Below are 13,192 nucleotides of genomic sequence, written 5' to 3'. Positions count from 1 at the left end.
AGAGTAGAGGAACAGATTCCAGACACTAATGCATTGTTATTACAACTAATGCAACAAATGGAACGAAATCAGAGACAAACACAGCAAAAGCTGCAAAAGTTAGACACATTGGAACAAAATCAGAGACAAACACAGCAACAGTTAGACACAGTGGAACAAAATCTCAAAAAGTTAGACACAGTGGAACAAAATCTTAAAAAGTTAGACTCATTGGAACAAACACTTGAACAAACATGTGAAGATTTAACTACTGAGTTACATAACATTGAATCGAAATGTCAAAAAGTCTGTAATGACGTAAAAACACAAATTTGTGAGCATTTTCAACCTATTTTTTCGCGGCATGAAAATGCATTACAGAATCACGAAGCAGCCATAAAAGAACTGCAAATTACTGTTCATGAAAATCATGAGACCTTGCAAGCTAAATTTGACTCAGTTGCATCTACCGATTCGGTTACGCAACTTGCAAAAACTCAGGAAAACTTTAAGGACACAGTAGATACTCTGAAACTTGGTTCAGAAAAACACACTGAAGAAATAAGTACACTATCGGAGAAAGTAGCCGAACTTTCGGATCAGGTCACTAACTTATCTACAAAGATAGATGATGATCTGAATGACACAAGACCCGTAGCCTTCACTGACACAGAAGAGTATGAACAAATAAGAAAATTCAAACAAAATCAGAATCAAATTAATACACAACACCAAAGAGAAATCCGGGAAGTACAAGATCAGCTGACACAGGTAATACAAGAATTACGTATTTCAGAGGACACTCGCGCCCCAATAAGGGAAGAGGGACATAGAAATACGGAACAGCCGCAAAATAATAACACAGGGCATTTCGGTAATTATGAAAGAAATTGGCAAGGTACACCGAATTTTGAGATGGAACCGCCGACACGACGTAACAATGACCGATATGCTACTCGCCGACATGATGATTTTGACTATAAGCTGTTCATTACTACACGTAAATTCAAAACATTTAAGAATTCTGGCAACGACATTCATCCACAAGCATGGCTCCATCAATTCTCTCATTGTTTTCCTCCCAACTGGTCATTAGAGCACAGATTAGAATTTATGTGTGGCTACTTGGAGAATGAACCAGCTGTAAGAATGCGATCGGTAATTCACGATTGCCACAGTGAAGGAGAGTTTTACCATGCCTTCCTCTCAGCATATTGGTCTCAAGCCACACAAGATCGTGTAAAACATAGCATCATAATGATGAAACGTTTCGAACAATCTGAATTTTCCAGTCTTGTGAAATATTTTGAAGACATGTTGCATAAGAATCAGTATCTTTCAAACCCATACAGCCCCTCAGAACTCATCCGCATTTGCTTAATCAAACTGCCTGAACATTTACGACATATTATTTTGGCAGGACGTTGCAAAGACGACATTGAAGCATTTCAGGGACTGTTACAAGAATTAGAAATTGACACTGACAATCGCGGAACGCGAAACCAGGAACACAACAATTACAGGTCACATCCGTCGCAATTCCGCGATGAAAGAAGTAATAACTTGACACGACAAGGCTATTCTCACAACACAAATCGTGACCAAAACAGACACCACCCGTATGACAACCGTTGGCAGAGTAGTAATAACTACAGGGAAAGATCACCTCTCCGTGGTAATGACTATCACAGAGACAATAAGAGAAACAGACAATATGGGAACCAAAATAAATACTATCAAGGGAGACAAAATAACTTCAGACGCAACAGTTCGGCGCAGAGTTACGATTCAGGGAGAAATTCTCCACCACATGACCGACAAACAAGAAACTATGTAAACTACCGACAAAATGACAGACCTGAATTGCATCAGAACTGGCGGGATTCAAACAGAGCAGGGCACTTTCGACAACGTGAATTTGTAGAAGTTAGGTCTCCAAACCCCAATAACGACGCGCGCCAACAAAGAGACAATAGGCAATGACTCACACCGCTGGCAGCCACAAAACGTTCTTATGACACTAACGACGCAGCTGCCGTAGCTAGTAATTACGTAAAAATGGAAGATATTAGGGACATCTTACTCCAAGAACACAACGTAAAACATAACAACGTTGCATATCCTGTGATTTGCATTACAGTAAATGACGTAAAATTTACGGCAGTACTTGACTCTGGCAGTCCCATTTCAGTAATCAGTGAAACAGCCTTTAGCAAATGCAACAAATCGAACGATTGCCCCACACTTCCGTTACGTAAGATTAAATTACAAGGTGCAATCTTTGGAAAAAGTGTAGATGTACGCCAACAAACCAACCTAGAATTCTTTTGTCAAAGCCACAGCTTCTCTACGAACTTCCTTATTGTTCCATTATTGTCGACGGAAATTATACTGGGAGTAGACTTTTTGAATGAATACAAAGCAATCTTAAACTTTCACGATGCCGAAATAACTTTAGAAAAAGAAGGTAAGTCAATAGCTTTGAAATTTGAAGATTGGCTCTCAAACCATGATGAGGAAATTAATCGGCTTTACGTTCTGTTAGACAACAGTTCGGAATTTTCTACGGAACTAGACACTAACAATCACTCTGCAAGTACTGACAGGGATGATATCGACGGCGCATTTGACACTAATAAGTTAATTCAGAATAAAATTCAAACAATTGAGAATTGTAATGACACTGATAGGCAGGACCTTTTTGAGATTTTACAAGCACATTCCACAGTTTTTACTCATAAAACAGGAACAATCAAGGGATTTCAATACCAATTTCGTGTTCGTGAGCATACTAAATTTTGTGTTAGACCATATGTAATTCCAGCACATTATAGGGACCGTGTTAGAACAGAAATACAATCTATGCTCGATGAGGGCATTATTGAGCCTGCAGTAAGCTCATACAACAATCCATTACATGTTGTTGAGAAGAAAAATGGATCGATCAGGCTTGTCTTAGATTCGAGACAAATCAATACGATCATTATTCCTGAAACAGACAGGCCGCAAACGTTAGAAGAACTTCTTCAAAATTTTAATGGTGTAAAAGTGTTGTCTTCCATTGATCTCAGATCCAGCTTTTATCAGATCGAACTTCATCCAGAATGTAGAAAATACACAGCTTTCCTTTGTTTCGGCGTTTGTTATCAGTTTCGGAAACTTCCTTTTGGTTTGAACATTTCTTCGGCAGCATTCATTCGTGGGTTAAATTCCATATTACCTGAGTTCTTAAAACGTCACATCACCTTGTGTGTGGACGATATTCTGATAGCAGAAGCTTCATGGGAACAACATAATCGCATCCTCAACAGTTTGTTACGTATTTTTGCAGAATCTGGAATTACAGTTAACTTGGAAAAGTCTGAATTTGGTAGGACAAAGGTGAAGTTTTTGGGACATATTATTTCTTCTGAAGGGATTCAGCCGGATCCTGAAAAGTTAGAAGCAATCAGAGCCATTCCAGTTCCATCCACAAAAAGACAAGTCCGCAGTTTTCTAGGTCTCGTAAATTTTTACCGTCGTTTTCTGAATATGCAAATTCTTGTTACACCAAAACTTTGTTCTCTCACTGGAAAAAATACTATTTGGAACTGGGACGAACAAGCACAATTGGAATTCAATTCTTTGAAAGAAGCGTTACTTCACGCGCCAATCTTAGCTCATCCAGATCTGTCACAAGATTTCTGCCTTAGCACGGATTCTTCTAAAGTCGGTCTTGGTGCCCATTTATTTCAAGAAGCCATAGAAAATGACACTACCATTCAGAAAACCATTGCTTTTGCTAGCCGAGTGCTAACCAAATCTGAAAAAAATTATTCCGTTACTGAATTAGAAGCTTTAGCTATCGTTTGGGCATTTAACAAATTCCGTTTCTTTCTTTCTGGTAAGCACGTAAAAGTATACAGTGATCATCGTGCATTACAATTTCTTATGTCTTCAAAATTAAATCATGACAGGTTAAAACGTTGGGCATTGTTTCTGCAAGAATTCCGCTTCACAATAGTCTACATTCCCGGCAAGGAGAACATTGTTGCGGACGCACTGTCACGCGCACCGGCTGGGCTTGAGAAAAGTACCACAGAAGGCAACCTCCAGAAAAATTTCAGTATTCTTTACATTCAGAAAGTCGCCTTTGAAAACTTCATCACCACATCTTTAAAGGACATTGCTCATGAACAAGATAAAGATCCGATTTGGAAAGACATCAAGAGCAAATGGCATGAAAAGACACACACACAGATTCGGCATTATTATCTGGTTAGAAACAACATACTGTTCAAACGCTGCACTGTTGATGACAAGCTATGGGTACTTTGCATTCCTGACGATTTTGTTAATAAGCTCATTTGGTACATTCATTTCAGCTACGCACATTTTGGCCCACGAAAATGTTATCATATTCTTCGAACGACTTGTTATTTTAACAATATGGAAAAAAGAATTCGAAGAGTCTTGTCTATTTGTAAACTTTGTCAAAAGGCGAAACCATCTACTGTCTCACATCGTGCTCCGTTGTTTCCTATTATTCCTTCTAAATTAAAAGAATTTGCGGCTGTTGATCTCTTGGGACCGCTTGTCAGAACATCTAATGGATTTTCGTACGTTCTAGTCGCTGTTGAACTTACTTCAAAATTTGTTTCTTTCACACCGTTACGTAAAGCCACTGGACGGTCTGTATCCAACGCCTTTGTTAAAAATTTCTTACGTGAAGTTGGACACGTTAGCAAAGTCATTTCAGATAACGGACCGCAATTCAGATCTGCTGTTTGGTCACGCATGCTTCGCAACCATAAAATCAAACCTGTTTTTATTTCATTGTACTCACCACATTGTAACCCGTCTGAACGGATTATGAAAGAAATCAATAAGCTTTGCAGACTTTATTGTCACAGAAAGCATCAGCATTGGGACAGATATTTACACTTATTTCAAAATGTGCTGAATGAAATGCCTCATGATTCCACTGCTTTACCACCGACTCTTGTACTAAAGAATGAAGAACCACCGAACAGAATCAGAGAGCTTGTACCTTTCCCAAATACACGTAAACTTCGACACAAAGACATAATTAATTTGGCTCTTAAAAATATAAAATCTGCAGCAGACAAAAGGAGAAAACTACACGGTAAAGCAAATGCAAAGAAATTGTATATTGGTCAGAAAGTTCTCATTAAAGCTCATTCATTGTCACATAAGAAGAAACACTTGAGTCACAAATTCTCTCTAGTTTACAATGGACCTTACAGAATCCGACGTATACCACATGATAATTGCGTTGAAGTTGAAACTCTGCGTACTAGGAAGAGTAAAGGTTTACACCACATTTCTCATGTAAAACCATTTATTGACAGATAATCTGCCTTTTAACTTTGTCTTTGCCATAAAACGTTTCACTTCACGTTACTAGTATGCTTTAGAAACTGTTACCATGCAACAATGTTTGAAGTTCAATATCCAATCAAGAACCTAGGGAACATTTTTAAACAGAAATTACGAGTGCATTGTTATTGTGAACAGACGACACAGTAGTTAGTTTATGTGACAGCTACACGATGTTATCACGACGCTACTAATGAGTGACAATTTACAATGTTGCTTTTGCGGTGTATCTGTTTTATATCTGCGCAGTTTTTCTGAATTCTTCTGGAAAGTAAAACAGGTTTTAGTAGTAACTTTTGTGGTATAGCAACAATGAGACAGCCTTTTTTGTGGCACAACAATACGTTACTGTACAGTACTTTCTTCATCACGCCAATAAGCATAATAACTACGATATCTATACGCAAAGCATTTCACTTTTGTTTATCATGAGGTAAGTACATTGGCTTCTGCAGAACTTAGCTTTCGGAGGAAAATAACTACGACACTTCCACAGAGATTATCTTACAACAAGATGCACATTTAGCGCTACAGGACACGCATTTCAGTGATCAATTTTATACTTAAAACATTTATTTTTCAAGATTTTTGAATTACAAAGAAAGTTTTCCGTGATATATTTCATTCCATTGGTGTAATCTGTAACACCTGAGGGTATAATTACATTAATCCTCAGGGGGGTACACGCCTACTTTGTGTACCATGTGTGTGGCAACCACAAGGAACCCTAGCTAATATGGTATTTGCTTATACAACTTTACACATCGGTACCATATTTCTCTAACACAGAATTACACAGCTATCTGATTATTTGACAGAGAAACAAACATTCTTTTTACTACATCAGTGACACATGTTTACGCAATACACAGTTGGGTAACTTCACACTTATGAAACTGTATTTTGTCTGTACTTTGAGAAACGCTCATATTTTTCGGAATCATTGTGATACTATGAGAGCTTTGAATGACGTATTTCGTAAGGGAGCATGATTTTAAAGTACGTTTGAGGTAGATGACACTATTGAAATGAGCAGAGAATTTTTTTAGGCTCAGAAATTATTGGAGGAAGTTACGACGATTTTGAGATTTGACTGAGGTGTTATGATGTTATTATTACGACGACGATGTGTATTATGTTGTTGAGGAATGTTTATTATGCTACATATTTCTCACGATGAAATATTGAAGAAGTGTCGACGAATATGTATATGTATAATGAGGTAAGGAATAATGAGTAGTGTTTAGGGACTCTGATTTATGAAAAGGATGTTGGAAACCAAGAAACGTACTTTAAGAGTTATGAAATGTGTGACTGTATCACAATGCTGACGAATATTTTTTTTTGGACACTTATATTTATAGGATTTTGTTTCTACAGATTTGCAATGCTAATTCTTGACCTGTGAAATATTTTTAAATGAGACTGCAACGGTAGCAGAATCTCCTGTCGTAAATATTTCCGTACGAAAGTTAAGTGACCACCTGCACGTAATGCGTCGCGGGCACCCAGCTGTGTCAGACGCCTGGAGAAAAAGCCATTATTGCGAGCCCTTTTCAGCGGCACAGGTAGAAAAAAAAAAGGGGACGTGGGACGTGTCAAACACCTGGAGAACAAGCCATTAGGGTGTGCCTTTCATCGCTAATGCGACACCCTCGTTACTTGAAAACATATGATTACTCGCACTTTGTGCTAATTACTGAAATGCTTATGAATTGATGGGAAATATTCGTACATCTGCACACCTGATTATGACAAGCGTCTTTCTATGAGAGTTGAGAGAATTTCTACTAACTTATGAAATGTCACATGACTACTGAATGATATTTTTATGCTTTGCTTTTCATAGTTGCTTATTTCATTTGATATCTGGTTTCCAGCTGTGTTGCAGCATTGCTTTTATAAAATGAAATGCATTTGCTAATGTGAACACTTTCTGTCAACAGATCTATTAAATAATTATTTTATGATCCACATTCTTTAAAAAAGGAGCACTTGGAATGGAGAGAACAATAAGAAGGAACTAGTAACTGCATTCATAATTTTCTTTTCAAGTAATAGGTAACTTTTTGGTAGAATAACTTCTTGTGGTGCACCACTTTAATTACATAGACATTAAGATGTGAATATACATTTCCCTTATCTGCATTGTTGTTTACTGTAATATTTTTTCTGCTTGCGCTATGTCATGTTTCAGTATAAGTTGCTGCTGTTTGCCAGGCATAGTGTTATTGAATTTGACTTTTGCTCATTTATGCTGCTAGCTTTGCCAATTTGCATTTTTTTTGCATTGCTGTGTGTGTTGATTTGTTATGTGATGCTGCATTGCCTCGTCCCTTAGTTTAGCATCTGAGCTCAGTAGATTTAAGTTAGCTTAAGAGGGGGTAGCCTCTAAGAGAATGAGTTGCGATGAATTGGAAGAAATGCATTGAGAAAACAGGTTTAGGTAGGATTTTCTTGGAAATAAATGTTGAGGTAAGAAATGTGTGAACATATAAATACAGAAAGCATGCTTAGATAGAATTTTTTTTGGTGGAAACAGAGGATGAAATAAGAGGAAAGATATATGAAGTTTTGGGTTGGACTGCAGTACCAAATGTTACACTGAAAACGAACCCTGTCCTTTCCTATTGGTGTTATCCCACTATGTGTTTGTGTACCCTTGAGTATTTGTTTTCTTCCTGTCTCTGTGTACAGTTTCATAGAATTTTTTTCTCTTTTAATATTAAGCTACATTCACTATGATGAGGAATACTGTTATCCTCGAATATAATTGGCATTAATAATATGTTATTTACTTTGTAAAGATGTTAGATATTGTTAATTCCGTTCTGTTTAATGCTCATGTGTGAAGTTGATGTTTCGAAAGTTATTGTGATCCTTTATGTATGTACTCATGTCATAATTCCACTGATGTATATGTTTATTTCTATTCTTTTGTAAAGCCTGTACTACAAATGTTATCTGTATTATTATGTTCTTTAATGATGTATTTTGTACCTTTGTAATTGTATTTTCATGTTGTAAATTTATAAAATTGTAATTGACACCAGATCATCTTATTATTAACTTGTAAGTTACATTTCACTGCACACGTTTCTGTTGGTCATAGTATATGGACAATATGTGAGAAGTTGGGACTGTTAGTGTTTGCACGTGTGTTTATAATTCAGCAAGGGACTGGATAACAGCATTGCTGGTTCTAAGGACAATTCCAGAAACTTTGTGAGTGCACAAGTGGTGGTTTATGGACTTGCTATATTATCCGCAAGACTCTTCAATGGTGATTGTGCACCTGCACAGTCACAACAGATGGCTGCTGGCTATTTCTACAAGGACTGCAGTGGGTCTGCACCTCTGGTGGCCCACCAATACCATTATCTCTACAAGGACTGCAGTGGGTCTGCACCTCTGGTGGCCCACCAATATCGTAATCTCTACCAGGACTACGGTGGGTCTGCTCTGTGATGACCTACCTACCAATATTCTTCAAAACTTCGAATGACTCTGCTGTGGGTTTGCTCCATTGTGGCCCATTACCTGTCAGCATGTCAAGAGTCAGCACTGTCTTTCCATTGGAAGGACAACACTACTTCTTCAAGACTGCATGGAAATCCACTACTTCTATGTGCATTTTCTTTTACTGCTTGGACTTTGAGAAAAACTCTGCATTTTTACTGTGATGAACAATGTGGACTGTCTTTATGGACTGTGAGAAATTTTGATCTTTTGACCAACATAATATTAATAAGTGTGTGCATTTTATATCTTTGTTACTGTAATTGTGAAAAATTTTTGTCAAATCTGTATTGGCCAGTGCCCAACACCATTTGTAAAAATTTTTGTGGGGAGCATGGGGGCTATGTAAGTAGGCTGTTTATGTTTTCTCTATGTAAGTAGGCTGTTTAGGTTTTTTATTGGTAACGCCACCTCTGTATGACAATCACTGGCTGTGCTGTGGGCAGTCTGTGTCTGCTTTGCATTGTTGTAATACTCGCCATTGTAGTGTTAGGCAGCTGGCTGTGAACAGCGCGTAGCGTTGCGCAGTTGGAGGTGAGCCGCCAGCAGTGGTGGATGTGGGGAGAGAGATGGCGGAGTTTTGTAATTTGGCATGAACTGCTATATTTATATATGATGATATCAAGGTAAATACATTATTTGTTCTCTACTAATATCTTTCATTTGCTAACTATCCCTATCAGTAGTTAGTGCCTTCCATAGTTTGAATCTTTTATTTAGCTGGCAGTAGTGGCGCTCGCTGTATTGCAGTAGCTTGAGCAGCGAAGATTTTTGTGAGGTAAGTGATTTGTGAAAGGTATAGTTTAATGTTAGTCAGGGCCATTCTTTTGTAGGGATCTTTGATAGTCAGATTGCGTTGCGCTAACAAAAATATTGTGTGTCAGTTTAAGCACAGTCATGTATAATTGTTCAAAGGGGAAGTTTCAACATGCGAGCGGTCTAAGGCCCTGCAGTCGTGGACTGTGCGGCTTGTCTCGGCGGAGGTTCGAGTCCTCCCTCGGGCATGGGTGCGTGTGCTTGTACTAAGGATAATTTAGGTTAAGTAGTGTGTAAGCTTAGGGACTGATGACCTTAGCAGTTAAGTCCCATAAGATTTCACACGCATTTGAACATTTTTTTTTTTTTTTTTACTTGCTGCAGAATTTGATAATGGACAATACGAGGAGTTTCTTTTTGGAGGTAGTGGATACGTTGGACACAAATGTGTCATGACTACTGTGTTTCGATCTCTCACAGGAGCCGAAAGACGCTACGTTACAGGCCATATTGCTACCAGAGGTGTATTAGAGCGTACTATTGGGATTTAGAAGAAACGTTTCCAAATTCTCACTAAAACAATGCGATTTAAACAAAACTACTGTGGGTATGTTTTTGTGATAGCTGCAGTTCTGCACAATGTTGAAAGTGCGGTTGTTCTTTGCCGCCCAGAATACTCTGCAGGTGAATGACGTCCAACAACATGCATTTCAGCCGGAAGCTGAAGCTGCCGACCTGGATGTCAGGCGGTCTATTATACTTAATTGTTTTCATTAAAATTGTACATTACTTTCTAGGAAAATAACTTTTCCTCCTTAACTGAACAAACAAGACATTGGATTGTCACTACTGCAGCGCAATGTGACCTGTTTCACTTATGTTCAGTTTCATAGTTACGTTTCTTTCTTTCTTTCTTTCGATAAAAGGATTAACATTTTCGTTTTCTCTCTTATTTCAGTACACAGAATTATACAGTAAAGACGTTTTCATTATTTCTAAGAAAAAAAGGATATCTACTTTCACAATTTTGCTAATACAAATAATTATTAGAATGTGGTAATTAAATACGGTGATACTGAATGATAAACACAGATATTATCACATGCGAAAAATAAGAACACCTCAACCATTGGAAAAAAATCAAGCAAATAAAATAAGTTTTATACATGTAAAACATATAGATATTCATTCACAAAAACCTAAATTTCTCGTACATATTGTCTGAAGGGCCAGAGCCTGAAGTTCGCCCCACTTCGTTATTGAACTTATTCATACCTTTTATTTGAATGTAACGCTCTTCCCCCACGATTTCCCTTTGTCTTTGAATTAACAAAATTTTGGCGTTGTATTTTTCTCGTGTTAAACAAAATTTTAACTAATGAAATTCGTCTACTTTTTCCATCAACTCCCCTTCTTCACTAAAATGTCATGCTCTCTACTTTCACTCACGGGTTCATCTGCTGATAAGCTCCTACCGCAGAAGTCAAGCCGATGTTCATGACTGTGGGATAAAGTTTCACCTTCAGCAGTTTCATTGTTATATTCAGTCTAATTGTCACAATCGATGTTGCTTGACAGGACCACATTATCTTCAGTTTTGTCATTGTCGTCGTAGAATCATATCATTTTGCTTAAATCGTCTATCTTCCGTCTTCTACTCCACCGCCGGTCTGTAATTGTTCTCCATTATACTTAGCTGTCATTATTTTCGGTTCTGCTTTCATGTCCTTCCAAATTATTCTAACGCGCTCTCATGATCGTCGTGTAGGAGGTTAAGCGTTGTATTCAACGTATATTTTTCCCCAAGCATCTTTACCCTATTTAGCATGTTGACATCACGCTTTTCAGATTCAGTGGTAGTTATATACCTTATCTTTATTCCAAGAAACTGCTCTTTTTCACTTTCTAATGTGTTTCTTGAACTTTCTTAACACGTAAATTGTCCTTGGCTATTCCATGTTGCCGTTATCTCAGACCTCGAGCTGCAAAAAATTGTATATGATGCCGCTTAAATTAACATGTTACCCAATAATAATAGACGGCGGTAGCTGTAGAGGGCAGCTTTGAGTATGGACAAGAGATACATCCACTAATACCAAATTTCGTTTTTTAATTCACCGATATTATCATTGATACAATAGCATTTAGCTTCTTTGGAATTTAATAACCTTTTCTAGCACAAATTACACCGACAAGATATTAATGTCAGAAGGTAACGCAGTAATGTCCGTCAACAATCAACATTTTCCGAGAGTAAACGAAATGCAAGTTCCAGTGCTGTGCAGAAATGGCTTGACTTTTTAGTGAAAAGGCGCTACTGCTTTAGTTACAAATAAAGACGTAAATAGAAACTGAAGTCTCCAACAGTCACTGAAAGAGTTTATCACTACCGATGTAATTTACTGAAGAAATCCAAACTAAAAGAGTAAGAATTACTAAAACAGCAGTTTATATTAGTTTGGTGATATATAGGGTGACTATCTACAGCCAGACGACTTGTTTGGCGTAGCAGTAATAAATTATATGCATAGACCATCCTCGTGAATAAATTACGGAAAATCGCATAAAAATCCTCACAGTAGTTGCCGAGGATAGCCTCATTATACAGACAGTAAAACATAGCTGGGCATTTAACGTACGTTGTGTGTAGAAAAGCAGAAGAAGAAGAAGAAGAAGAAGAAGAAGATGATGATGATGATGATGATGATGATGATGATGATGATGATGATGATACATAGGTTCTGGTGACAATAATTTCATGTGCCTCAATAGCCTGGTGCGAGATAAGAGCGACTTACGTTTAAGGTGAAATGTCAACCAAGTATTGTCCATGGTTTATCTTGCAAATCACTGAGAGATGAAAGCTAAGTTTAAAGGAAGACTGAAAAATCCCTGCTTCCACTCTAAGGCCTTCCGGATTGCAAGCACACGCTTTACTATTAGATTCTATTCTTTCGAGTTGAGGTAGCGATTTACTTTACTACCTTCAAACATACAACCTCTTCTGAAGCTGACCAGTTCCTAGTTCCCATTGTTACCACGAGATGTCACTCCAAACGCCAGGTAAATACCGAAGAGGTAGCAATACATATACACTCTAAGGGAAAAAAAGACACGCATTACGAATTAATTACACATACGGGACGGAGATCGGTAGACGTGGTATTGACGACCACGACTGACACCAATTACAGAAAAAAAAATTGGATGACATATTCAAGAGCATAAGCTCGGCAAGCAGTTACTCGGCTTGGATTGGCAGAGTTGTTGGATGTCCTTCTGAGGCCTATCGTGCCAAATTCTGTCCAATTGGCGCTTAATGTCGTCAAAATCCGAAGCTGGTTGGAGGGCCCTGCCCATAATGCTCCAACCGTTCAGATGGAGAGAGATCCGGAGACTTTTCTGGCCAAATTAGTGTTTGGGCAACACGAAGACGGGTAGCTGGGAAGACGGGTAGCTGGGAATTATCTTGCTGAAATGTAAGCCCAGGATGGCTTGCCATGAAGGGCGAACCACAGTAAGGTACCGCGGATGACATCCGAAGGGGTCCTGCTATGAA

This window comes from Schistocerca americana, chromosome 6 (assembly GCF_021461395.2).
Source record: "Schistocerca americana isolate TAMUIC-IGC-003095 chromosome 6, iqSchAmer2.1, whole genome shotgun sequence".
NCBI lineage: Eukaryota > Metazoa > Arthropoda > Insecta > Orthoptera > Acrididae > Schistocerca > Schistocerca americana.
Note: the sequence above shows the minus strand (reverse complement) of the source record.